The following is a 26,746-nucleotide window of genomic DNA, read 5'->3' on the forward strand; positions in this document are numbered from 1 at the left end:
TCTTCCCTCGCCTCGTGGAGCAGCCTGGGGAATATTCCGTCAGGCCCCGGGAACTTATCCGTCCTAATGTATTTTAACAGCTCCAACACCTCCTCTCCCTTAATATCAACATGTTCCGGAACATCAACCTCACTCATATTGTCCTCACCATCATCAAGTTCCCTCTCATTGGTGAATACCGAAGAGAAGTATTCATTCACTTCCACAGCCTCCAGGCACATCTTCCCACTTCTATCTCTAATCGGTCCTACCTTCACTCCTGTCATCCTTTTGTTCTTCACATAATTGAAGAATGCCTTGGGGTTTTCCTTTACCCTTCTCGCCAAGGCCTTCTTATGCCCCTTTCTTGCTCTTCTCAGCCCCTTCTTAAGCTCCTTTCTTGCTACCCTATATTCCTCAATAGACCCATCTGATCCTTGCTTCCTAAACCTCATGCATGCTGCCTCCTTCCACCTGACTAGATTTTCCACTTCACTTGTCACCCATGGTTCCTTCACCCTACCATTCTTTATCTTCCTCACTGGGACAAATTTATCCCCAACATCCTGCAAGAGATCCTTAAACATCGACCACATGTCCATAGTACATTTCCCTGCTAAAACATCATCCCAATTCACACCCGCAAGTTCTAGCCTTTTAGCCTCATAATTTGTCTTTCCCCAATTAAAAATTTTCCTGTCCTCTCTGATTCTATCCTTTTCCATGATAATGCTAAAGGTCAGGGAGCGGTGATCACCTTCCCCCAGATGCTCACCCACTGACAGATCTGTGACCTGACCCGGTTCGTTACCTAATACTAGATCTAGTATGGCATTCCCCCTAGTCGGCCTGTCAACATACTGTTATAGGAATCCATCCTGGACACACTTAAACTCTGCCCCATCTAAACCCTTGGGACTAATCAAGTGACAATCAATATTGGGGAAGTTAAAGTCACCCATGATAGCAACACTGTTATTTTTGCACCTTTCCAAAATCTGCCTCACAATCTGCTCCTTGGTATTTCTGCTGCTACCAGGGGGCCTATAGAATACCCCCAGTAGAGTAACTGCTCCCTTCCTGTTCCTAACTTACACCCATACTGACTCAAAAGAGAATCCTGCTACATTACCCACCCTTTCTGTAGCTGTAATAGTATCCCTGACCAGTAATGCCACCCCCTCCTCCCCTTCCCCCCCCCCATCCCTTTTAAAACACTGAAATCCAGGAATATTGAGAATTCATTCCTGCCCTGGTGCCAGCCAAGTCTCTGTAATGGCCACTATATCATAATTCCATGTATGTATCCAAGCTCTCAGTTCATCACCTTTGTTCCTGATGCTCCTTGCATTGAAGTACACACAGTTTAGCCCTTCTACCTTACTACCCTTACACCCTTTATTCTGCTTCTCTTTCCTGAAAACCTCTCTATATGTTAGAGCTGGCTTTACTCAATGCACTTCTTTCACTGCTCTATCTCTCCAGGTCTCATCCCCCTTGCAAATTAGTTTAAACCCTTCCGAACCATGCTAGGAAACCTACCTGCAAGAATATTTCTCCCCCTCCAGTTCAGGTGCAACCCATCTAATCTGTACAGGTCCCACCTTCCCCAGAAGATCTCAATGATCCAAAAATCTAAAACCCTGCCCCCTGCACCAACTCCTCAGCCACACATTCAACTGACTTCTCCTCCAATTCTTACCATCACTATCACGTAGCACTGGCAGCAATCCTGAGAACGCTACCCTTGAGGTCCTGTTCTTCAGCCTTCTGCCTAGTTCCCAAAACTCACACTTCAGGACCTCATCCCTCTTCCTGCCCATGTCAATGGTACCAACATGTATCATGACTTCTGGTTGCTTTCCCTCTTGTACCAGGATGTCATGCACCCGGTCAGAGACATCCCAGACCCTGACACCCAGGAGGCAACAAACCATGCGGGTGTCCTTCTCATGTCCACAAAATTTCCTGTCTGCTCCCCTGACTATTGAGTCTCCAATGATGACCGCTCTCCTCTTCTCTGTCCCATCCTTCTGCACCACAGGTCAGTCTCAGTGCCAGAGGCCCTGCCACCGTGGCTCACACCTGGTTGGTCATCCTCACCAATTGCATCCAGGATGGTAAACTTATTATTCAGGGGAATTGGCTCCAGGGCTCTGCATTACTTGTCTACTCACCTTTGCTTTTCCCCCTCTGACTAACACCCAACAACGTGCTTCCAGCTGCCTAGGTGTGACAACCTCCCTGTAGCTCTCATCTATGACTGCCTCATTCTCCCTTATGAGTCGAAGGTCATCCAGCTGCTGCTCCAGATTCCTCACATGGTCTTCCAGATTGCCCACCTGCATGCACTTCTAGCAAATGTGACTCTGCAGGAGAGGGGAGTCCCCCAAGACTGCCACATCTCACGGGAGAGGCACATCACTGTCTCAGGAGGCATGGTAAAGAATAACTGGGAACAAACTTGTCCTCCGCCTCTTCTCGTCAAAGCCTCAAATCTCCACTCCTTCACTGACCCACTCACTCACTGGCCGCTTTCCCTACAGGAGGAGTTAGCTACAGGAGGTACTCAATAAATTGGTCACTGAGAGTATTGGAGAAAAATATGAGGAAGAAAGAAACATGGGGATATGTTGGAGGGCATCAAGAGGATTAGGAATAGGATTGTGCAGAGCATAATCATTATAGGGACCTGTTGAGCTGAGTGTCCTACTTCTATGTTGTAAGTACTTGGTAATAATCTGCATTGTCAGAACACTATCTCCTCTCTGTCACCAGGAGGTGGTGTCATTGAGGTGCTCTGAAACTGTCCGCTATGGCTTCTTTGCTCAAAGTATGCACAATGCCAGCAGCTCAGCGATTTACTTGAGGTGTCATAGGCAAACCACTTCCTGTTCTTAACCCTTGTCAATAACGTTTCTGCAACCGAATAGCACTGAGGAACTGGAATTCTGGCTCTGTTATCCCTTTTACAAGCCAAGTACTATGTGATTAATTGCTTTCATATAAGCATCCAAGTTGTGATCAGCTAATTGATTATGAACCAGGATGGAAACTGGCTCAATACCACATTGGGGAGTGAATTTACAGCCTGAGCTATGTGTACAGGTGTAACATGGAAGCAGATTTAAGGATCCAGTGGGTGGAATGGAAGACACTAATTTGGAGCGAGCACATTAAGCATTTATTTACAGACAAGCAGTAAACACTTGGCAAAACATCAAAGTCAGACAAGTACTCATCTAAACCACCTTTAGTTACAAAAACATTCTGCAACAATTCAAACTTAACAGGTCCTTGATTAAAGTCTCCCCAAATTACACAACTACAAAACGAAACATTCAACAAATAGATACTTAGCTATGTTTGTGCATGGGCCTCTGATATCTGCAGTGTACTTTCCCATTGGTTCTTCAGCACTGGCTGCAAAGAAGTCCTTGGAGACAAAGGAGAGACTGACTCTCTTGAACATGCTGTTCTTGTACCCCTGAGGCACCTGGAACCAGGAACTAGTGCTGTGGTGCACAAGGCAACCGATGCAAAAGAGTCACTGTATCCCTCCAATGGACTGGCATGGCGGAAGCAACTTTTAGCCAGCAAAAGTAAACCTTCGCATTATAATGGGGAGGGCTGTCAATTTGTTTGAGATTCAGACAATACTTTCTTGCTCAATTTTTATCATGGGAAGAAAAAACTTCTTGTATAGAGAGTACCTTGAATTTGGAACTCACTGCCATTAAACGTAGCTGAGTTAAGTAGTTCAAAAACCTTCAAAAAGACTGCTCTATGAGGGGTGATTGATAAGTTTGTGGCCTAAAGTAGAAGGAGTCAATTTTAGAAAACCTAGCTCATTTATTTTTCAACATAGTCCCCTCTTACATTTACACACTTAGTCCAGCGGTCTTGAAGCATACGGATCTTGGACCTCCAGAAAGTGTCCACAGCAGGGGTGATTGATAAGTTCATGGCCTTAAGTAGAAGGAGATGAGTTATACAGCTCTCGTTACATGCACATGCAGTTCAACTCTTTGAATGATTATGCAGGAAGTTTGAAGTTAATAACATCAGTTAATAACTCATCAGGGATGATTGATAAGTTCATGGCCTAAGATAGAAGAATATGAGTTATTAACATATTTTTACAAAAATTGAATGGGGGTACAAGAGTTGAATGGCACATTTGAACTCGTGTGTGAAAAATTTGACGCATGGAATGTAAGAGGTTGGCCGACCCTGGTCTGTGCAATGCAAAATCAGAAAAAAACATTGTTGATATCTTGTAACCAGCTTTATGACAACACTTGACTATAAGAAAACAAACTCTGAGCAGATTAGACATCTGTGATCCATTCTGATGTGTCAGTTCAGCCCCTGCTACTCAATGTGATGAATAATTGTTCATAGGAATGTTAATAAGCTTTTTGATAGCCACTATGATAAATAATTAACAGTTGAGACATAACCCAATGAGCATTCTCATAAAATGATAATTAAATAAATCATCTAATAGCAAGTATTAGATCATAAATTAGAAAGAAAGTACTTTAGATTATGAAATAGTTCAATCAAACTCAAATTAATGGGAGAACAGTAAGTTATTTTGATGCCTCATTATTCCTCATTATCATACAAAGTTTGGAGGTGTTGTGGATAGTGTGGAGAGCTGTCAGAGGTTACAGCTGGGTATTGATAGGATGCAAAACTGGGCTGAGAAGTGGCAGATGCAGGTCAACCCAGATAAGTATGAAGTGGTTCATTTTGGTAGGTCAAATATGATGGCAGAATATAGTATTGATGGTAAGACACTTGGCAATGTGGAGGATAAGAGGGATCTTGGAGTCCGAGTCCATAGGATGCTCAAAACAGTGGCTCAGATTGACTCTGTGGTTAAGAAGGCGTATGGTGCATTGGCCTTCATCAATTGTGGAATTGAATTTAAGAGCCGAGAGGTAACGTTGCGGCTTTATAGGACTCTGGTCAGACTCCACTTGGAGTACTGGTCGCCTACTACAGGAAGGACGTGGAAGCCATAGAAAAGGTGCAGAGGAGATTTACAAAGTTGTTGCCTGGGTTGGGGAGCATGCCTTATGAGAATAGGCGAAGTGAACTCGGCCTTTTCTCCTTAAAGCGAAGGAGGTTGAGAGGTGATCTGATAGAGGTGTACAAGATGATGAGAGGCATTGATCGTGTGGATAGTCAGAGGCTTTTTCCCAGGGCTGAAATGGTTGCCAAAAGAGGACACAGGTTTAAGGTGCTGGGGAGTAGATACAGAGGAGATGTCAGAGGTAAGGTTTTTATTCAGAGAATGGTGAATGTGTGGAATGGGCGGCCGGCAACGGTGGTGGAGGCGGATATGATGGGGTCTTTTAAGAAGTTTTTAGATAGGTACATGGAGCTTAGTAAAATAGAGGGCTATAGGTAAGCCTAGTCATTTCTAATGTTGGGACATGTTCGGTACAACTTTGTGGGCTGAAGGGCCTGTATTGTGCTGTAGGTTTTTTCTATGTTTCTATTATATTTCCCTTTTTTAAAACAATGCTTACATACAAAAACAATTCATGTGCCAACTTACTGAAAAGTTTGATATAAACATAACTTCGTAATTTGTTTGATGAAACTCTTGTTTTCGCATGAAGCAAGTCCTTCAAAGTCCTCAGATAGAACCAAAAAAAGAAATTCAAAAGATTTACCCCTGTGTAAAGCAATTTCTTCTCATATCATTGCTAAGTGAATGTTCCCCTTCTCCTGAGATTATGCACCCAAATCCTGGACTCCAGTTTCAGTAAAGAACCTCTCAACTTACACCTTGTCAATCTTGCCCAGAATCATAACTAGATATATAAATCTGCAGAATAAAGAGTAAATCTGCAGGTGCTGGAAATCCAAGCAGCACACAAGAAATGCTGGAGGAACTCAGCAGGCCAAACAGCATCAATGGAAAAGAGTACAGTTGACGTTTCAGGCCAAGATCTTTCAGCAGGGCCAGAAACGGTTTGGGTGTGTTGGTATGATAAGAGTCATTACATGTACTCTTTGGCATCCTAATCCAAGTGACCATGCTGATTAAAATGTTGAAAGCACTGTTCCCTCTAAGCTGTTCAGGTGCATGAAACCGAAATGTTCCCATGCACATAGCCTTTGTTGCCATGCAGGTGGAACTTTCCTTTATATAATGTTAATATAATTTTGAAATTATGCTGATAAAATTTTGAAATCTATATTAATGTATTTGTGAAATATCCAGTAATTAATTATGCTCTAATGAGTATAATCCATAAATTTTCTGAATATAAACACACCACAACATTTATTTTGATGCATCTTAGAGCTTCAATGTATTTACATTGTCAGTGTTTCAAGATGCAACACTTCCAAATTGTAACAATAAACACAAAATGGAAGTCAATAGCTCATTGCTAATAAACTAACACCATCTTGTCAAAACATTTTATTTTTTCCATCATGCCTGTTATTTGCTTTGACTGCCTGACATTTTTCACTTATTTGTGAGTTATGGTTTATGTTTGTTTGATGTGAAAAATTCCATATTCTGACACTTTTGGTGAGTAATATCTCAAAAATTATATAATCTAATAATTTTTTTTGAATTAAAAGTTGTTTGTTTCTAGCAAATTGTTTGCATTTGTATGGTTATTCTATTATGATAATAAATTTTTCAGCCTACCTTGTTAAAATTTTCAAATGATAATAAATATTATTTTTAGTATTCCAAAATAATAATAATTATTATTAGTATCTGAAGAATGTTGAAAAGAAAATCAAAAAAATAATTAAATACTTTGAAGAAAAAAGCTTGCATAAAATTTAATGATGAATGGCTTTTCCAATTCATAGATGCTGAACTACTGTCTTTGCATCAAAAACAAAAAAATTAAAATTGGCAATACCTTTGCATATCAAAATACTGGGGATGCTTGTTGTATGCATTATTTGTGCGAATGAAAAATTGGGAGTGAGCTTAGTAGAGGCAAAATGGGAAGAATGGAAATTAAACTACTTAAAGTGACATCTTAACCATAGAATTCCTATAGATGCAGTTACCAAATTATGAAAGCAGAGGAAATGTAGAATTTTGTGCATATTAACTGAAACTCCAAAAGAGAGTGAAGCAAGAGTGAAACAAGATGTGAGAAAGAATTCTAACTCTAATAACTCTGATATGGTCAAAGTGGTCATCGATGTCATTATCTTTGCAATTAAAATTAATGTTACTATGCATTCTGCCCAAGAAATTCATGCACATGTAGCCAAATATGTAAATATACCAAAGAATTGTCTTAGCAAGATCTCTGTTTTTGAATTTGCTGAGTGAAGCAATTTCGTGCTTCAGATAATGGAAGAGTTACAGAAATCTGCTTTCCCTGCACTAATTGCTGATGAAAGTGCAGGCAAATTTGTTAAGAAAATTTTATTTTTGGTGTTAAGTTTTAACTGGAAAATGAAACTTCCTATAAGAGTGTGTTTGTGGGTATTTTTAAACTGCATGTGACAGTGTCACTATGGATGAAGCAATAACAATATATCAACAATAATCTTGATATTCAAAAGATGGTGATGTTTACATCAGATAGTGCAAATGTTATGGTTGGAAAGAATAGCAAATGTTATGGTTGGAAAGAATAATGGTGCGGCAGTAATTCTTTGATGTGAAATAAAGCATCTGTTTGAGCAACACTGTGTTGCACACAGATAAAACCTGGGAATAGATAACACATGGAAAAAAGTTATGCAGCATATAGAAATGCTGGTACAAACAGTGTATTCAATGTTCAGCAGGTCGTTGGATAAAAAGGGAAAGCTAGAAGATAGCTAATGTAACAAAATATGATGTTTTGTCATTTAGATGACTGTAAAGACATTTTGCCATTACTGCCTTAATAAGGAATTACAAAGTTTTGAATCAGTATTGCAAAGAACAAGTTAATGAATGCAATGATCCCATCAGCTACTGCTGCCTGAAGATTTAACCAATCCACAATATCAAGTAGCATTCACTGTCTTTAATGATGTTTTAGAAGATCTGACATGTTATTGTACATTCCTTCAGAAAAGCTGTTTGAATACAATTGAAGCACTGCAGAATGCAAAAGTAGAAATTATCAAGTTACAATCATAGTATCTTGGTGATTCAATTTATTGGAGTGACTAAGTGAAAGATCTGCTTGCATCTATAGGTTCTGACATTGATACTGCACCTATTATTCGATTTATTCAACGCATGTGTAATCACTTGGATAATAGATTTCCTGATGATGACTTGAGAGAATGGCAAGCTTTTGACCCTTTTGCTCTTGCAGACGTACCCAATTTTGAATTTGGAAAAGGGAATTTTGTATGATGGTCAAAAAATACTCAGCTACAATTAAAAACTATGTCAAAAGCATTGCCTCAAAAATATCACCGCAGTACTGTGATTTCAACTTTGTCATTTTGCAGAAAATTAAGTCTGGGTCAATTAAAACATTCACTAATGTGTTAAACTATTGTACTTGCTTAGAAACAAAAATTTTGAAGAACTGTCATTTCTTGTTGGCAATGTTGAACACTTCAAACTTCTTGTGCTGACTGAAAATATGGATTCAGTCTTACGAGTTCAATCAAATGTGAATTGAGAAACAGATTAGAGGTGGAACATTTGGATGATCTAATGAGGATTAAGATAAATCTTTCATTTGGGTGCAAATTTAATCTGATCAAGGAAAAGTTTACATAACATGGAAGATTTTCTCTATTGCACTGTATCTCATTATACTTTACAATTAATAAACCAAATCAAAAGTATGTGATTTTCAATTTTTACTCTACATATTTATAATATGCATAATGCAAAACAAAAAAAAAACGTTTAAAGTTTTGCACAGTTTTCAGGCTGCATAAATATTACCTGCTCAAAGCAATGGTTAGTCTGTGTAGCTATGTAAAAAATTGGAGTGAATATGGGTTGAAGGGATGATTTGGGATATACCTCATCACCCCTATGTTGCTATTTTCCTCCAGACTGCTAATCTAGTGAAAACATTCTGCCCGAATATATTGATATTGATTTATTGTTGTCACTGGACTGAGAAACAGTGAAAAGCTTTTGTCTGCATGCAATCCAGATGGATTGCACCATACAGAAGTACATTGAGGTAGTAAAAAGAGAAGCAGAATGCAGAATGTAGTGTTGCAGTCACAAAGTAGACGTATTGCAATTAGTGTTAGTATTGGTACTGGTATTGGTTTATTACTGTCACATGTTCCAAGATACTGTAAAAGGCACTTCTTGCATACTGTTCATAAAAACCAATTCAGTACACATTGCATTCAACGAGAATATGTTAAAACAATAGCAATACAATATAAAGTGTAAAAGTTACTGCAAAACTGCAGTGCACATAAATGATCAAGTTCAAGATCATAATAAGGTAGCTTTTGAAGTGAAGAGTCTACTTTATTGTACAAGAGGTCCATTCAAGACTGCGATAAAAGCTGTCTTTGACCCTGGTGGTACATACTTTCAAGTTTTTGTATCTTCTGCCTGATGGAAGAGGGGAGAAATGTTTGGGGTTGGTGGGGTCTATGATTATGCTGGCTTCATTACTGAGGCAACAGGAAGTATAGATAGAGTCCATAGAGCAGAGGCTGGTTCCTGTGATGTGCTGAGCTGTGTCACAGCCCTCTGCAGTTTCTTGCTGTCACATATAGAGCAATTGTCAAAACAAGCATTTATGCATTCTACCACAGTGTGATTTCTATGATAGTATATTTTCTATTGGGAATAAAAATAAGAAACTATTGATAATAGTGGTTTGAATGTGGTCCATTAAATGATATAATTCTCAAACCAAATCATCAAATGTAATAGCAAGCAAACAAGTAATATTTGCAAAACTTAATTTTTGCCTTCCTGTGGCCTGATTTGTCAGCCTAACAGACATTGTTCATTTTTTGTTGACTGAATAAACCACTAAATAAAGGAAAAAGTCATCTTGTTCTTCTTGCATTTTGAAAATAAGAATATAAAAAACATGTACAAAGATGCAGTAACTTAGGCGTTCATGTGCATGTGTTACAGATTTTACACCTACTCCATCATAGACTTAATCTCAATGAATAAATTCTTCAGAGGTCCTTTGTGGATTCTACAATAGATTTATTAATATATTCACCTATAATGCACACATGGCAATATTTCCACCCAATCTCTTTAAGATCAATTGATTTGCTATAATTTCTCAATATTTCCAATGTTTATTTTGATTTCTAATATTTGCAATTTTTTTCTTTTTATTTCAGGTATTCCTCCAACTGCTTTTAGCATTTTCTGTTTTTTTTTTCATTCCCAATCCCAATGTCCAACTTCCCCTATTTTTTTTACTTATTTGTGCTCTCCTATAGTTAATGTAACTGGGATTATCTGTGAATGGGAAAGAAAATCAAAGACATTTTGGCATCAGAGACATTAGAGGCCTTTTGCAATGTCTAAGGTTTTGGATGAAAGGATTTGGCTGCAGTTACAAAATGGTCAAATTTGTGAAGTCATGCAAATCTGGAAATGGTCATTATCACACTTCACTCAAATTAAACTGTGCCTTCAGTTGTTTAGCAGAAGAATAAAGAGCGTACTTGATCAAATTTCCCAGTCAATGTTATTTAGTCCCAGATGTCAGAGCCAAATGGTTCAATTTACATTCAAAGATAGTATGGATTTACTCCAATCTGTCACTGTTTGACAATACACAATAGACAGTAGGTGCAGGAGTAGGCCATTCGGCCCTTCTAGCCAGCACCGCCATTCACTGTGATCATGGCTGATCATACACAATCAGTATCCCGTTCCTGCCCTCTCCCCATATCCCTTGACCCCACTATCTATAAGAGCTCTATCTAACTCTCTCTTGAATACATCCAGAGACTTGGCCTTCACTGCCTTCTGGGGCAGAGCATTCCACATATCCACACTCTCTGGGTGAAAAAGTTTTTCCGCAACTCTGTTCTAAATGGCCTACCCCTTATTCTTAAACTGTGGCCTCTAGTTCTGGACTCACCCAGCAGCAGGAACATGCTTCCTGCCTCCAGCGTGTCCAATCCCTTAATAATATAACCATATAACCATATAACAATCACAGCACGGAAACAGGCCATCTTGGCCCTCCTAGTCCGTGCCGAACCCTTAATCTCACCTAGTCCCACCTACCCGCACTCAGCCCATAACCATCCACTCCTTTCCTGTCCATATACCTATCCAATTTTACCTTAAATGACACAACTGAACTGGCCTCTACTACTTCTACAGGAAGCTCATTCCACACAGCTATCACTCTTTGAGTAAAGAAATACCCCCTCGTGTTTCCCTTAAACTTCTGCCCCCTAACTCTCAAATCATGTCCTCTAGTTTGAATCTCCCCTACTCTCAATGGAAACAGCCTGTTCACGTCAACTCTATCTATCCCTCTCAAAATTTTAAATACCTCAATCAAATCCCCCCTCAACCTTCTACGCTCCAATGAATAGAGACCTAACTTGTTCAACCTTTCTCTGTAACTTAATTGCTGAAACCCAGGTAACATCCTAGTAAATCGTCTCTGCACTCTCTCTAATTTATTGATATCTTTCCTATAATTCGGTGACCAGAACTGCACACAATATTCCAAATTTGGCCTTACCAATGCCTTGTACAACTTTAGCATTACATCTTATATGTCTTATATGTCTTAAATCTTATATGTCTCAATCAGATCCCCTCTCATTCTTCTAAATTCCAGTGTATACAAGCCCAGTCACTCCAATCTTTCAACATATGACAGTCCCGCCATTCTGGGAATTAACCTTGTGAACCTACGCTGCACTCCCTCAATAGCAAGAATGTCCTTCCTCGAATTTGGAGACCAAAACTGCATACAATACTCCAGGTGGGGTCTCACCAGGGCCCTGTACAGCTGCAGGAGGACCTCTTTACTCCTATACTCAATTCCTCTTGTTATAAAGGCCAGCATGCCATTAGCTTTCTTCACTGCCTGCTGTACCTGGATGCTTGCTTTCATTGACTGATGTACAAGAACACCTAGATCTTGTTGTACTTCCCCTTTTCCTAACTTGACTCCATTTAGATAGTAATCTGGAACCTACTTGATTTTAAGAAAGCTTTACTTAGTGGTTCGTGGACAGCATTTCTCCATCAAGATTTTATTTCCATGAAGAAGTGTGCTGGAAGCTATCAGAGAAAATTGATAAACTAGAGAGATACCAGGAAATTGTCAAAATGCCGAATTCAGTGTAATATGCAGGCAACTTTGATTTTGATACAGGTAACATTGTAGTTTAGCACATCAAATGGAACTCTTAATCAATGTTTTCAGATAACAGAGTATAAAATGTTAGTATAAATTTACAGCGTGATTGTGTTCATGCTGTCTTATACATCTGCTTCAAAATTGACAGTCCACATCATAGTCAAGTGGATGATATTTCAGCTGTCATCCAAATCTGAGGAAGATCACCTTAGGGCAAGTAATGTAAGCACTGCAGATTGACTGGGGAGCTCACTGAAATAATGGAAGCAAGTAGTCAACCACAGGCAATTGTCACAAACACTGGACCTGCAAGAAAAACGATGAAGTGTAGCAACAACAGCCAGAAATCACGCCTGGGACTTTTATCTCCCCTTTCTTAATGGTACTGAAGCAAATTATTGTTTCTTCTATGAATAACTAACTTGGAAATAACTTGAGGATTGGCAAATGAGAGTTTTCTGATCAGAACCATTCGAGGATAATGTATTTGCCAAAGAGACATGTCAGCAAACTTTTTAAAAATTTGCTGCCTTATGTATAGAAACTTCATAATAGACTCATACTACAGTTATATTGTTTTAGCAACATAAGAATGATCTACAGTCACATATATTATGATCTTTGAATGGAATTTTAATAGCAGTCAGTTGTAATGAATAGGCTTCATAGTCACATAGTTCCTCAGTGGTGAAATACCATTTTAATCTCTTGTTACAAATCATTAGCTACTGAATGCTACTGAGTGTCCCTGGATAATATTAGCTGCATAACTATTTAGTTGCTTGAACAGTTAGCAAAGCCAAAGGGAGTTTGTTTTTAGAACAAGAAACTTATGTGAATGGTGCAGCCCCCTTATACAGGACAGAGCCAATGGAGACACAATGAGAAGGTGTGGAAGAACATTGTAGATCAAAAAGTAATTGGCTATGAAACATTGTTCTCGAAGTAATAAATCATAAAAGGGAGAGAGGATTGAAGAAGACAAAGGAGTTCCTTGTGTGAGGTTTGGAAAAATATAGTAATAAACAAAGAAAGAAAGGGTAAAATAAACAACAGTTAAGAAATCACATGGCAGGGACAAGAAGGAATGAGGTAAAAACCTATAAAATATTTATTTGCAGAATCATATTCAGAAGATTGAAAGCAATCTGAAGTTTAACTAGATGGGGCAACTTTCCCTGCAGCAGTGCAAGAATAGAAGGACATCATTGAATATATCTTTGTACTTGTGGTCTGCCTGGGTAATATATTGCTGAGTGTTTAGCAATTTCACTCAGGTATACTACCTTTCACCTTGGACTTTGGGAGTAGTATCTGCAATTAATCAAAGCAGCAAGTGTCCATGCTTATATTGTACCTGACTCCACTGAGCCCTCCATCTTACAGTGACTATATAACAAGCAAGGAGTGGGTGACAGGAGAGAAGAGCTATTGGTATGCTTGCAAAACAGTTCAGAGCTCTCACATGTAAAAATAAAACATATTTAAAACAAGAGTTATACCCTGCGAAGCTTCGAATTTCTCCGTCGAATGCTCCACGACAAGTTTTCCTTTCAACTTCAGAAGTGAGAAAATATCTGGAGGAGAACTTCCCTACTGCTACAGACACCAGTCTTTAATAAGTGAATGATTCTGATCGTATAAGATGGTTCTCGATCTCTTAAACCAGAATTATAATCTGGTTATTGGTGTAGGTTCATCCTACACTTTATACTCAAGTTAAAGTGTGTTTGCGTCATGTTAATTGTTTTGCCTTATACACTTTAATCATTTAACTACATACTTGTCTATTAACTTTGTTCCTTTGAAGGTATATTTTTAATTCTTTGAAGGTAAATTTTTCCTTGATTAAGATGGTGGTTTTTTGGAAAAGATTTTTGGTTTTGCTTAAGATGGCATTATGTTTATATTTTTCGTGTTTCTCCCAGACAATGGTATCGCTTATCTCAGCTTAAATATTTTTTGTTTTGTCTGGGCCAGAGCCCGAGTTATAATTGTTTTTAGTGATTATATTTTTATTCTTTTTACAACGAACTATACTTAGAAATATGGTTTTTATTATAGTGATTTTATTTTTAAAGTCGGAGTGATTCTTTTATATATATCCTTTTTATATGGAGTGTTCTTCAGCTGACATGGGGGTAGGATTAGTCTTACTTTTTCTCTTTTTAAGTCATATTTTGGCTTTTTCTCTTTTTCTCGGGGGGTGGGGGGATGGTCTGTTTTCTAATTCTATTTTTTTTGTACCAGTTTGTGTCAGTTTTTTTATTCGGGCTGTTTTTGAACTTCAAATATGTCTGTGTTGTCGTCACTTCCGGGTCTTCTCACTACTTTTGTTCCTCTTCCGGGTGCATGAGTTTATAAGTTGGTTAACCCTTTCTATACCAAAGGGTTGATTATAGAATTATGGCTCAGACCATTAATTTTGTGTCTTGGAATACTAATGGTTTAAATCATCCAATTAAACGAAAGAAGATTTTCAAAGTATTCCAAAGACTTAATGCTCATATCATTTTTGTACAAGAAACTCATGTGCGGAGGGAGGACAAATTTCGTTTTTTTAGATTTTGGCGGGGTCAACAGTATCATGCAAATTCGAATGCTAAAGTAAAAGGAGTTTCAATTTTTATTGACTCCTCTATTTCATTTGTTCAACATGATATTTTTTCGGATCCGAATGGCAGATTTTTGTTAATTACGGGTTTACTTTGTAATAAAAAGGTTGATTTGGTTAATGTTTATGCTCCAAATGTGGATTGTCCTGACTTTTTTAAGTCTTTATTTACTTCTTTACCCAATCTAAACGAATATAAGTTAATAATGGGTGGTGACTTTAATTGTTGTTTAAATCCTCTGATGGATAAATCTTTATCTATTCAGACTTTACCTAATAAGTCGGCCACTTGTATTAACTCCTTTTTGACTGACAATGGAGTTTTTGATGTTTGGAGATTTCGGCATTCTAATGACAAAGAGTTTTCTTTTTTCTCACATGTTCATCACTCTTATTCAAGAATTGATTATTTTTTTGTAGACTCTTGTTTTATTCCATTGGTAATCGGTTGTAACTATGATATTATAGCTATCTCTGATCATGCTCCGTTATTACTTTCTATGAAATTTACGGATACAGCTTTTAATGCTAGACAATGGCGATTTGACTCTACCTTGTTTCAAGACTCTGACTTTATTAAATTTATGGAGGAGCAGATCGACTTCTTCTTCTCAACTAATTCTACAGATGATATTTCCTGCGGAACACTTTGGGACACTTTTAAAGCTTATATACGTGGACAGATTATTTCTTATTCTGTTGGTTTGAGGAAACGTATCAAGATGGAAACTCTTTTATTGGTTGATAAAATTAAAGAGATTGATAAGAAATATTCGATTGCTCCTAGTAAGGAGCTTTACAAACAAAGGGTTGAACTTCAAATGGAACATAGTTTATTACTTACATCCTCGATTGAAAATCAATTAATGAAAACTAAATCTGATTTTTATATACATAGTGATAAATCTGGTAAACTGTTAGCTAGTCAATTGAAGAATGCTCTGGTTAAACGTCAAATCACTAAGATTGGTCAGCAGAATGGGAATCTGACAGTTAATCATGATGAGATAAATAAGGCATTTCAAGATTTCTATACCTCCCTGTATCAATCTGAATTTCCTCAAGATTATAATACCATGTCTGATTTTCTGGGGAAATTAAATTTTCCAAGGTTATCATCTGATGATCTTTTGATATTGGATACTCCTATTACGGATGTAGAAATTAAAGGGGCTATTTCCTCAATGAATTCTGGGAAAGCACCGGGTCCAGATGGTTATACAGTTGAATTTTTAAAATTTTTTTCCGCTACTCTTTCCCCTTGGTTAGGTAAGGTTTTTGAGGAGGCCATTAGATTAGGGAATTTGCCACAATCTTTTTATAGAGCTTCCATTTCTCTAATATTGAAGATAAAGACCCTACTAATTGTGCTTCTTATAGACCTATATCTTTATTGAATGTAGACTCCAAGATTTTTTCTAAGTTACTGGCATCTAGATTGGAGAAGGTATTACCCAAAATTATTTCAGATGATCAAACTGGCTTTATTAAAAATCGTTATTCTTTTTTTAACATTAGGAGATTGTTGAATATTGTTTATACTCCCTCACATGATACTTCAGAATGCGTGATTTCATTAGATGCGGAGAAAGCATTTGACAGAATTGAATGGCCTTGTAACGTTCTCCTTCGGGTGTAACGAAACGCCGAATTTAACATCCGGATAAACCACAGCCAATGCAAACCAGATCGCAGTAAGATTAACCATTTACTGTTCACTCTTCACATTAACATATGGTGAAAACTGTTGATAAAACAATACAAGATTGATACAGTATTTGTTCCTTCCTTAATATCACATTTCGAGTGTAAATACTTGCAAAGGTGACTATAACTACATTACACTAAGGTGCAGTATACAGGGAGAGTTTACCTGCTCCATTGACTACTTTAAATACACTTCCATGCAAACTATCCGCGACTCTTTAACTAACGAAAGCATAAACATTATCTACCGTCGTTACCTCTAACAGGATCAGCATTAACATCTTAGTTCAATATATCGATTATCTATTAACTTACAGCGTTGCTCTCACTGTGATTTCTCATGCCTGCAAAACTGCTTCTGCTCAGGTGAGCCTCGTGGAAAGCCCCCACCCTCGCGCTAATTTCAAACCGGTGTTTTCCCACAAGACGCGGCGAAACCGGATGTGACGTCATCGCATGCCGATATATTTTACATGCAATGAATATACTTTAAACACTTCTAATTCTAACTAGAAAATACTATTGAATGAATTACTAAGCGAAAATATTATAAACTAAATAACTGTCGTAAAGACAGCACACTCCCCGCTTGACCTTCGTAAGGTCACAATGAGCAGAGTACAAAACTTAGTCTCTTAATCAGTCATTGGGTAGAAGTAGAATAACTTCTGTAACTGGCCCTTGGTAAATTTTCACATCGCCTTGGTCGGTAGTCTTCAATTCGATCTTCCTGACATGTCCATCCCCGCTAGGGAATGTAACAGTGATTCTGGCCGTTGGCCAGATTCCTGTGGGGTTCTGTCCACTTTTGTCTCTGTTGCAACAAAGGTAGATATTTTTGTCTCCAGCGAGGCCAGAACTGATTTGCCAGAGCCTGGACTTGTCTCCATTGCTTTGTGTACAAATCCTTGTCTGAGAAGTCTCCTGGTGGAGGAGGTGCTCCTGCCTTCTGCGTAAGGAGCGTTGATGGCGAAAGTATAAAGGGGTTTTCTGGGTCAGAAGACACAGGTAGGAATGATTGTGCGTTTATAATGGCTGTGACCTCTGCCATTAGGGTGCACAGTACCTCGTGGGCCAATCGGGTGCGTTGCTGTATCTCAGGTTTCCTTTTCCAGGTTTTCCGTAAGGACGTGAACCGTTTGACTGCCTGCTCTTTGTTATCTGGTGAGCGCTGGCATGGTTCTCTGATAGGCAATGGGGCAACCCCATTATTTGCTTCATCTCTGAAGACCTTGGTGTTTTTGGGTTTTAAAGAAATGGTATCTTGAGCTGATTGTGCAAGTTTGTTTCCGTCCTCGGTTTGAACGAAAACTGACTGACATAGCGTCTCGTCGGTTACTTTACGCTTGGTAATGTCTTGTTGTGCTTCTTTGATGCACGGGACACTCGGGCAGGGTTGAAAGATTGAATGGCGGCCACTCTCTAGCACATTGGTCTTGAGTGTGTTAACCATCGGTTTGTGTACATCACCGAGACACACCTCTCCTATCACCACCCAGCCCAGATCCAGACGTTGCGCGAAGGGGGCGTTGAGTGGTCCATTGATCTGCTGCCTAACCTTGTGTACCTGGATAACATCTCTTCCTAATAGCAGGAGTATTTCCGCTTTCGGATCCAGTTCTGGGATGTGTTTGGCGATGTGGTGGAGATGCGGCTGGTGTAGCACCGCACTTGGTGTCGGGATCCCAGCGCGGTTATTCATGATTTCATTGCACTCTAAGAGCGGAGGGAGACAGATGACGACTTTACCATCCAGGGACTCGATCTGGATGCCTTCTGCCTTCCTTCCTTGGGTTTCCATGTTGCCTGAGCAAGTTTTGAGGTAGTATGGGAACCGCTCACTCTCAATGTTGAACAATTTAAAGAACTCTGGACTGACTAGTGAACGATTGCTCTGATCGTCCAGAATCACATAGGCTTTGATGGCCTTGTCTTTGGCTCCTTTAGGGTACACCTTAGTGAGGCAGATCTTGGAGCAAGAACGACTTGACTGAGCTTGACCGCAAACTTCTGTACAGTTCGTGCTGACAGCTATTGACCTAGAGTGAGCCTCTCCCTCCCCGCCGTCCTGTTGTGGGGGTGAAGGAGCACTCTCGGTTTGCGGTGACAGGTCGGGATGCATGGCCTCGACGTGATCTGGGCTGTCACATTCCTGACACTTCACGGCGATCGTACACTCTCTGGCGAGGTGAGAGGTTGAGGAACAGCATCTAAAACATATTCTTTTCTCCTTGAGAAGAGCCGTCCTCTCTTCAAGAGGTTTTTCCCTAAACATTCTGCATGCTTTCAGGGGGTGAGGTTTGTTATGCAATGGACAATACTTGCCAGGGTCGTTGTTAGTCGTAAGGGCTTCGGTCTTGAGCACTGACACGGGTTTATCAATGTTGAAAACATTCGAAACGGATCTGCCTGGCTTGGTGTAAATCAAACTGCTTCCTGGACCTACAAGGCTAGGGTCGTTTCGCCTCTTCGCCTCCTTGCACACAAACCTAGTGAGGAGCTCAAAGGGAGGAAATCGACCATCGTGGTCTTCCTTGTACTCTGAGGCAACAGTCAGCCACTTGTCCTGCAGCCCAAATGGAAGTTTGTCCACAATTGGTCTAATCCCGGATGGAGTATCTAGGAATACTAAACCAGCTGAATAGCCATCTTCTTTGGCGCCTTGGATCTCCATGAGTAAATCTCCGAATTCTCTTAACTTAAAGTGATCTTTGGCTGACACCTTAGGAAAGTTTTCCAGACGTCGATATAGCGCCGCTTCAATAATGTCGGAGGCCCCATATCTCTCCCAAAGTCTCTCCCACGCTTCGCTTAAGGCTAGCTCAGGTTTGTTGATGTACACTGAACGCATGCGTCTCACCTGGTCGCGTGATTCTTTCCCCAGCCATTTCGCCATAAGGTCCAACCTTTGGGTTGCACTGAGCTGGACCCCGTCAATCACGTTGGTGAATGTGGAGAGCCAAGCACGGTAATTTTCGGGTTTATCGTCAAACTGGTACAGTCCCGAAGTGACGAGATCCCGTCGTGCTAAATACTGCAGCGTGGGATCGGCTGCAAGCGGCATGCGGGCTGGAGAAGTACGTTGGCGCCCATATGACTGAGAACGCACGTTTCTCATGGAATTTGCCATCCTGGATTCAACCTCCGCGTCTCTTCGCATCGAACTTTGTAACTTTGGTGTCAAAGTATATCGGTTGTCAGCTCTTTCATTCTTGACTTCATCGCGGGGCCGCGAGGGTAAATTCTCTTCCTCGTAGCTGGGGAAGTTATCGAATAGGTATGGAGAGGGGAGACGAGCCTGCCTGTCTGCTTGATATTGTACATAGTCGCTCGTGCGTTCCAGTCTGGTCCTTTCCAAAGCAGAACTTGTTTCGGTCAGATCACGCGACCCTTCAGCTTCTTCTATGTACTCTGCTTCCACCCTGGCAGCTTCTCCTTCTCCTTCTAGCTGCAGCACATGCAACTCTGTCGATATTTTTGTCATTTCCAACTGGGTTTCGGCTTCTCTGGCGGCCTCTTCTGCTTCTCTAGCGGCCCTTTCTTTCTGGATTTCGGCTTCTTTGGTGGCCAGTTTCATTTTCAAAACTGCCTCTTGTTTGGCGTAATGCAGTCGCACCTTGGCAGCTTCTGCCTTGGCTCTTGCCTGTGTGGACTTACTTGATGTCGTTCTACTGCCCTTGTCGCTGGGCGCCATCGACTTGATCCCGGATCGAGCTGACATTGCAGCACTTGGAACACCTGATAACGCCCGGGTGGGCTTACTTGATGTCGGTTTACTGCCCCTGTCGCTGGGCGGCGTCGACTTGATGCTGGATTGAGCTGACATTGCAGCACTTGAAACACCTGATAATGCCGCTTTTTCACTGTAACGTTCTCCTTCGGGTGTAACGAAACGCCGAATTTAACGTCCGGATAAACCACAGCCAATGCAAACCAGATCGCAGTAAGATTAACCATTTACTGTTCACTCTTCACATTAACATATGGTGAAAACTGTTGATAAAACAATACAAGATTGATACAGTATTTGTTCCTTCCTTAATATCACATTTCGAGTGTAAATACTTGCAAAGGTGACTATAACTACATTACACTAAGGTGCAGTATACAGGGAGAGTTTACCTGCTCCATTGACTACTTTAAATACACTTCCATGCAAACTATCCGCGACTCTTTAACTAACGAAAGCATAAACATTATCTACCGTCGTTACCTCTAACAGGATCAGCATTAACATCTTAGTTCAATATATCGATTATCTATTAACTTACAGCGTTGCTCTCACTGTGATTTCTCATGCCTGCAAAACTGCTTCTGCTCAGGTGAGCCTCGTGGAAAGCCCCCACCCTCGCGCTAATTTCAAACCGGTGTTTTCCCACAAGACGCGGCGAAACCGGATGTGACGTCATCGCATGCCGATATATTTTACATGCAATGAATATACTTTAAACACTTCTAATTCTAACTAGAAAATACTATTGAATGAATTACTAAGCGAAAATATTATAAACTAAATAACTGTCTTAAAGACAGCACAGGCCTTACTTATTTAATGTGTTGGAGAAGTTTAATTTTAGTCCGATATTTATATCATGGATTAAATTGATTTATCATACTCCAGTAGCCTCAGTGGTTACCAATAATCAAAGATCTCCCTTTTTTCGCCTATTTCGGGGCACTAGACAGGAATGTCCTCTTAGTCCATTACTACTTAACATTGCCTTAGAACCTTTGGCAATTGCCATCAGACAATCACAGGATATTTTGGGTATTAATCGTGGGACAGATATTCATAAGTTATCTTTGTATGCAGATGATTTATTACTATTCATTTCTAACCCGGAGAAATCCATTCCAGCAGTTTTATCATTATTGGCTCAATTTAGTGAGTTTTCTGGGTATAAGTTAAATCTTAATAAAAGTGAATTGTTTCCATTAAATAAACGGGTCCCAATTTATGGAAATTTACCCTTTAAATTAGTTAATGACTCTTTTACTTATTTAGGGATCAAAATCACAAAGAACCATAAAGATTTGTTTGGATTTAATTTTTTTACCCTTAATTGATCAGATTAAAGGTTTGTTTACTAAGTGGTCACCTTTGTCTCTATCTCTAATAGGCAGGATTAATGCTATTAAGATGGTTATTTTACCTAAGTTTTTATATATTTTTCAAGTGATACCAATTTTTATCCCGAAATCTTTTTTTACTAATGTTGACTCTAAAATTTCTTCATATATATGGCAGTATAAAAATCCCAGGTTAGGTAAAACATATTTACAGAAGACAAAAAAGGAAGGCGGGTTAGCATTACCTAATTTCAGATTTTACTATTGGGCAGCTAATATTAGATATTTGTTATGCTGGTTGAAAGATGGGGGTGGATCTTCTGGCCCTTGTTGGGTGAGTTTAGAAACTAAATTGGTATCAGCTTATGCTTTGGGTTCTATTTTAGGGACTTCTCTCCCTTTTGCTCTTTCTAAATTGCCGAAACGAATTGACAACCCGATAGTTAAACATACATTGCATATATGGTTTCAATTTCGGAGATTTTTTGGGTTGACTCAATTCGTTTTAAATAGTCCTATTGTATCTAATTGTTTTTTTCACCCTTCCATTATAGATCAAGCTTATTCAGCTTGGAAAACTAAGGGATTACTAAGATTTTCTGATTTATTTTTAGATAATTGTTTCATGTCTTTTGAACAATTATCCAACAGATATAACTTGCCGAGATTTCATTTTTTTAGATATTTACAGATTAGACATTTTTTAAGTTCTGTACTCTCTACGTTTCCAAATTTTGTGCCTTCAGATACTTTGGAGAGTTTATTTGAATTAGACCCTTTTCAAAAAGGGCTTATTTCAAAACTTTATAATATAATTATGAAGATACGTTCAGAGCCCCTTTATAAGACTAAACAGGATTGGGAAAGAGAGCTTAGTTTTAGTATTTCTAGTGAGAATTGGGATAGAATTCTTCAATTAGTTAATACATCATCGTTATGTGCCAAACATTCACTAATACAATTTAAGGTTGTACATAGGGCCCATATGTCCAAGGATAAATTAGCTCATTTTTACTCTCATATAAGTCCTATTTGTGATAGATGTCATTCTGAAATTGCGTCTTTAACTCACATGTTTTGGTCGTGTTCATTTTTGGAGAAATATTGGAAAGATATTTTTGATATTATTTCTGCGGTTTTGAATATTGATTTACAACCTCATCCTATTACCGCAATTTTTGGTTTACCAATGTTAGATTCACAGCATTTATCTTCTTCAGCCCGTCGAATGATTGCATTTCTAACTCTGATGGCTAGAAGATCTATATTGTTGAATTGGAAAGAAATTGATCCTCCCACTGTATTTAATTGGTTCTCTCAAACTATGTTATGTTTAAATTTAGAAAAAATTAGAAGTGGTACTTTTGAGACTTCTATTAAATTTGAAAAGTTATGGAGACCATTTATTCAACATTTTCATATGATGTAATATGACCCTGTGCCAAGTACATTTGATTTCCTAGATTTTAGCTTATGTATTTTGAGAGGACCGGAAGTGACGGCATTGATGAATACTTATTTTTGTGAGATATTATAAACAGCCCACTTTTTTTTTTCTCCTTCTCTTTTGTTTGTTTTTCTTTCTTTTATATTACTTATTAGTTATAGTTATTAGATTAGATTAGTTAGTTTTGCATTATATAAATTTTTTTTTTGTTTTTTTTTCTTTCTTTTTTCTGTTTTTTTATATTATACATTATGAAATATTTAGATTTACTATGTCCATACATATATCTTATGGCTTATGTCTTGGTAAACTCATTTATATTGTAACTATTATGTATGTTTTTTTTTCATTTGTAATGGAATGTGTATGTTGGTAATTTCTTTATCAATATATCATCTGTATTCTGTCCATATTACTAATATTAATAAAAAGATTTAGAAAGAAAGAAAGAAAACAAGAGTCATTGGTATCCTCAAATAGCATTTCCAAAGCCTGGACTGCTCCAGAGGGGTCTTACAGTATACAGCTGCGAGGGACCCTATGATCTGCATTATCTTGTGTACTTTAGCAATCATGCTGTCTCAGCTTAGTTAACAGCTACAGAACAGGAGGTGATGGGCTCAGGCCACTGGAGATTATCCAGAGTCATGCTTCTCACATTTCCATTTTCCCCCATCTCATCCTTTCCCAGTTTATCAACGGCAGGCAAGTAAACATGAACCTCGTACTAATCCCACCTCCTCCCTTCATCACAAGCTACTCTCACCTGCTCAATTTATTGGTATTCACTACCCCATATTTTCAGTTAAAACTTGCAATCACAAATTGGCTTCAGCCTGAAAATAATAAATGAATCACAGTATTGGAAAACCAACGTGTAGCCTTTCAAAGAAGAGAATACAAGCAATTGACCCAGTGCTAAAGAATAAATGATGACCTTGGGCATTGACCAAGAAACAGTTCATGCCTTTCTTTCCTAAATTGTTTTCAGGACCTTAATATTACTGTCAATATCTGCATTTATTGCCCATCCTTAATTGCCTTTAAGAAGGTTATATTTATTTGCCCTCTTGAATTACTGAACCTTTCTAGTGAATTCTCACAGTTCTCTGGGGTTGAGAACTCCAGGATTTAGAGTCAGTAATAATAAACTACAAGCTACATATTCCCAAACCAGGATAGTGTAGAACCAGAACGGAGAACCTACAAGTGATATTATTTCATGTGCTGCCCTTATCCTTCAGGGCAAAGCCTGCAATTTGGGAGGCACAGTTGGTTTATGCTGGATAATAAACCGATGAGTGTTTTTAGATGGCATACTCTGCAGCTTCTGGTCACCAGTGATGGAGAGAATGAATGCTACCAGCATACCTCCCAGTCTTGTATTGGTAATACGCTGTACATGATGAGGTTAATTAAGGGGTTTAGAGAAAGAGAAAACGAGCACAAGGATGTATAAAAACAGTAAATTCCGGGTCAGAGTTGTAGGAAATGCCCAGCCAACTAGACAATCTCTATAGAGAGCAAAACAGTTAATATTCCAGCTGAGCAACCTTACAGCAGAGCCAGTGGTCACTGTTTAAAAATAAAAGATTGCCCATTTAAGACAGCGGTGAGGCGGCAGTGTGTCGGCTTGCACTACAGGTCACAGGAAAAGTGTCAGTGAATGTGCTGCACTGTGTCTGTCTTCTTCGGTTGTGTATTCAGTAATATGTGCAATGTTTGTGCAGCTGGAGTGTGGAGTGTTCCGTTTTGCTAAATGTGCTGATAGGTAGATAGACAGATACTTTACTGATCCCAAAGGAAATTACAGTGTCACAGTGGCATTACAAGTGCACAGATATATAATAAACAAATATTAGAAGAGAGGTAAGAACGAATAAAAAATAATTTTTACCTCAAGCAGTCTAACGGGGGGGGGGGGGGGGGGTCATCACTTCCCTAGCTATAGGTTGACTCATTATAGAGCCTAATGGCCAAAGGTAAGAAGGACCTCATACAGCACTCTTTGGAGCAGTGCAGTTATTTTACTTTATTTCCAGAAGTGCTCCTCTGTTCAGCCAAGGTGGCATGCAGAGGATGAGAAACATTGTCCAGATTTGCCAGGATTTTCCAAAAGGTCTTTTGTTCTACCACAACCTCCAGTTTGTCCTGTTTGACTCCTGTAACAGAGCTAGCCTTTTTAATCAGTTTATTGAGCCTGTTGGCATCACAAGTGTTGATGCCATTGCCCCAGCACATCACCGCATAGAAGATTGTACTGGTGACAACAGACTGGTAGACCATATGAAGGAGAGGTTGGCATACTCCAAAGGACCTCACTCTCCTCAGGAAGTAGAGGTGACTCTGGGCCTTCTTGTACACAGCCTCTGTGTTGGTGCTCCACTCATGCTGCTGCTGGTAGATTAGGTTTGGCATTTTTTTAAAAACTAAAATCAGTGTGCGATCATGAAAATAATTTCTAGCACTAAGCACTCGCTCAGTTTGGAATCATCATCGCCATCATCATGTATCATATCTTTATAACGTGGGCAATCATGGTCTTATCGATAGTTTCGTGTAACCCTGCTACACCTTGTCCAAGGGTGACCTGCCTGTTAGTGGAGGGAAGGAATGCCTTACACCTCCTTTGGTCAAGACGTATCTCCATCCTGCCACCCTTTGTCTGGAATAGCAAGCTGTTATTCTCATGGGATATATAATATTTTATTAATGCAATGAAATTGAAGTAACAACACATTGCTTGCAGAATATATGTTAAAAAAACAAACAACCTCACAGAATTTGCTTCAGTGGCATATTGTGTATCCCTCAGCCTGCAGCTCTGATACTACTTGCTTTGCAATCAGTGATGATAGATCATGGAGCAGTTGATAACTGTGGTTGTTGACTATATGGAGCGTCTGCTGTCTGTGCATTGGAATGGCTGATGTCTGTGTACATAGTCCACAGAAGGCACACAGTTGTGGCTGTAGATCATTGAATGTACAGTGTCTGTGGGAAGGCAAATCTTTGTGGACGAATGCTGCTGAAACATTTCCTCATAGTTTACAGAGTCCTAACATCTACAGGGGCAGACAGCTGTTGATTCCTCATCCTGATGAAAGCCAGATATTTTCAGCGATTGGCACAATCTTGAGGGGTGGATATTAGATGACGAAGGCTAGCCTGAATTTCCCTGCCTCTTCATACCATGCTCTCTCCCACCACAGTAGCTGACCACAGATGCAAAAAGAGGCAAATTAGAACCAGATCAAAGCAGAAAATGCCATGGGTCTCTGCAAGCTAAAGGTTTGCTGCCTGCATCAATCTGGAAATGTGTCTGCACACAACTACATACCTATTACATAAAGGCAAACATGTGGGCATGTGGGAGATAGCTTTAACTGGTGTATTCACATTGCAATGAGAGAGAGAATAATGTGCATGCATAGACAACGGATCAATACATAGTGAAAAGGGGGGGGGGTGTCATTGCTCAAAAATAAATGATCCAAACATCACACTTCTTCACCTTTTAGATTAATGTAACATAAAACTGTATATGTACAAACAAGTCAATTTCCCTTTCAGAAACCCAAATTCCAAATAAACATGTTTTCACAATAACAGTCCATAACTAATGTTGCAGTT

The sequence above is a fragment of the Hypanus sabinus genome, chromosome 11, assembly GCF_030144855.1.
Source record: "Hypanus sabinus isolate sHypSab1 chromosome 11, sHypSab1.hap1, whole genome shotgun sequence".
NCBI lineage: Eukaryota > Metazoa > Chordata > Chondrichthyes > Myliobatiformes > Dasyatidae > Hypanus > Hypanus sabinus.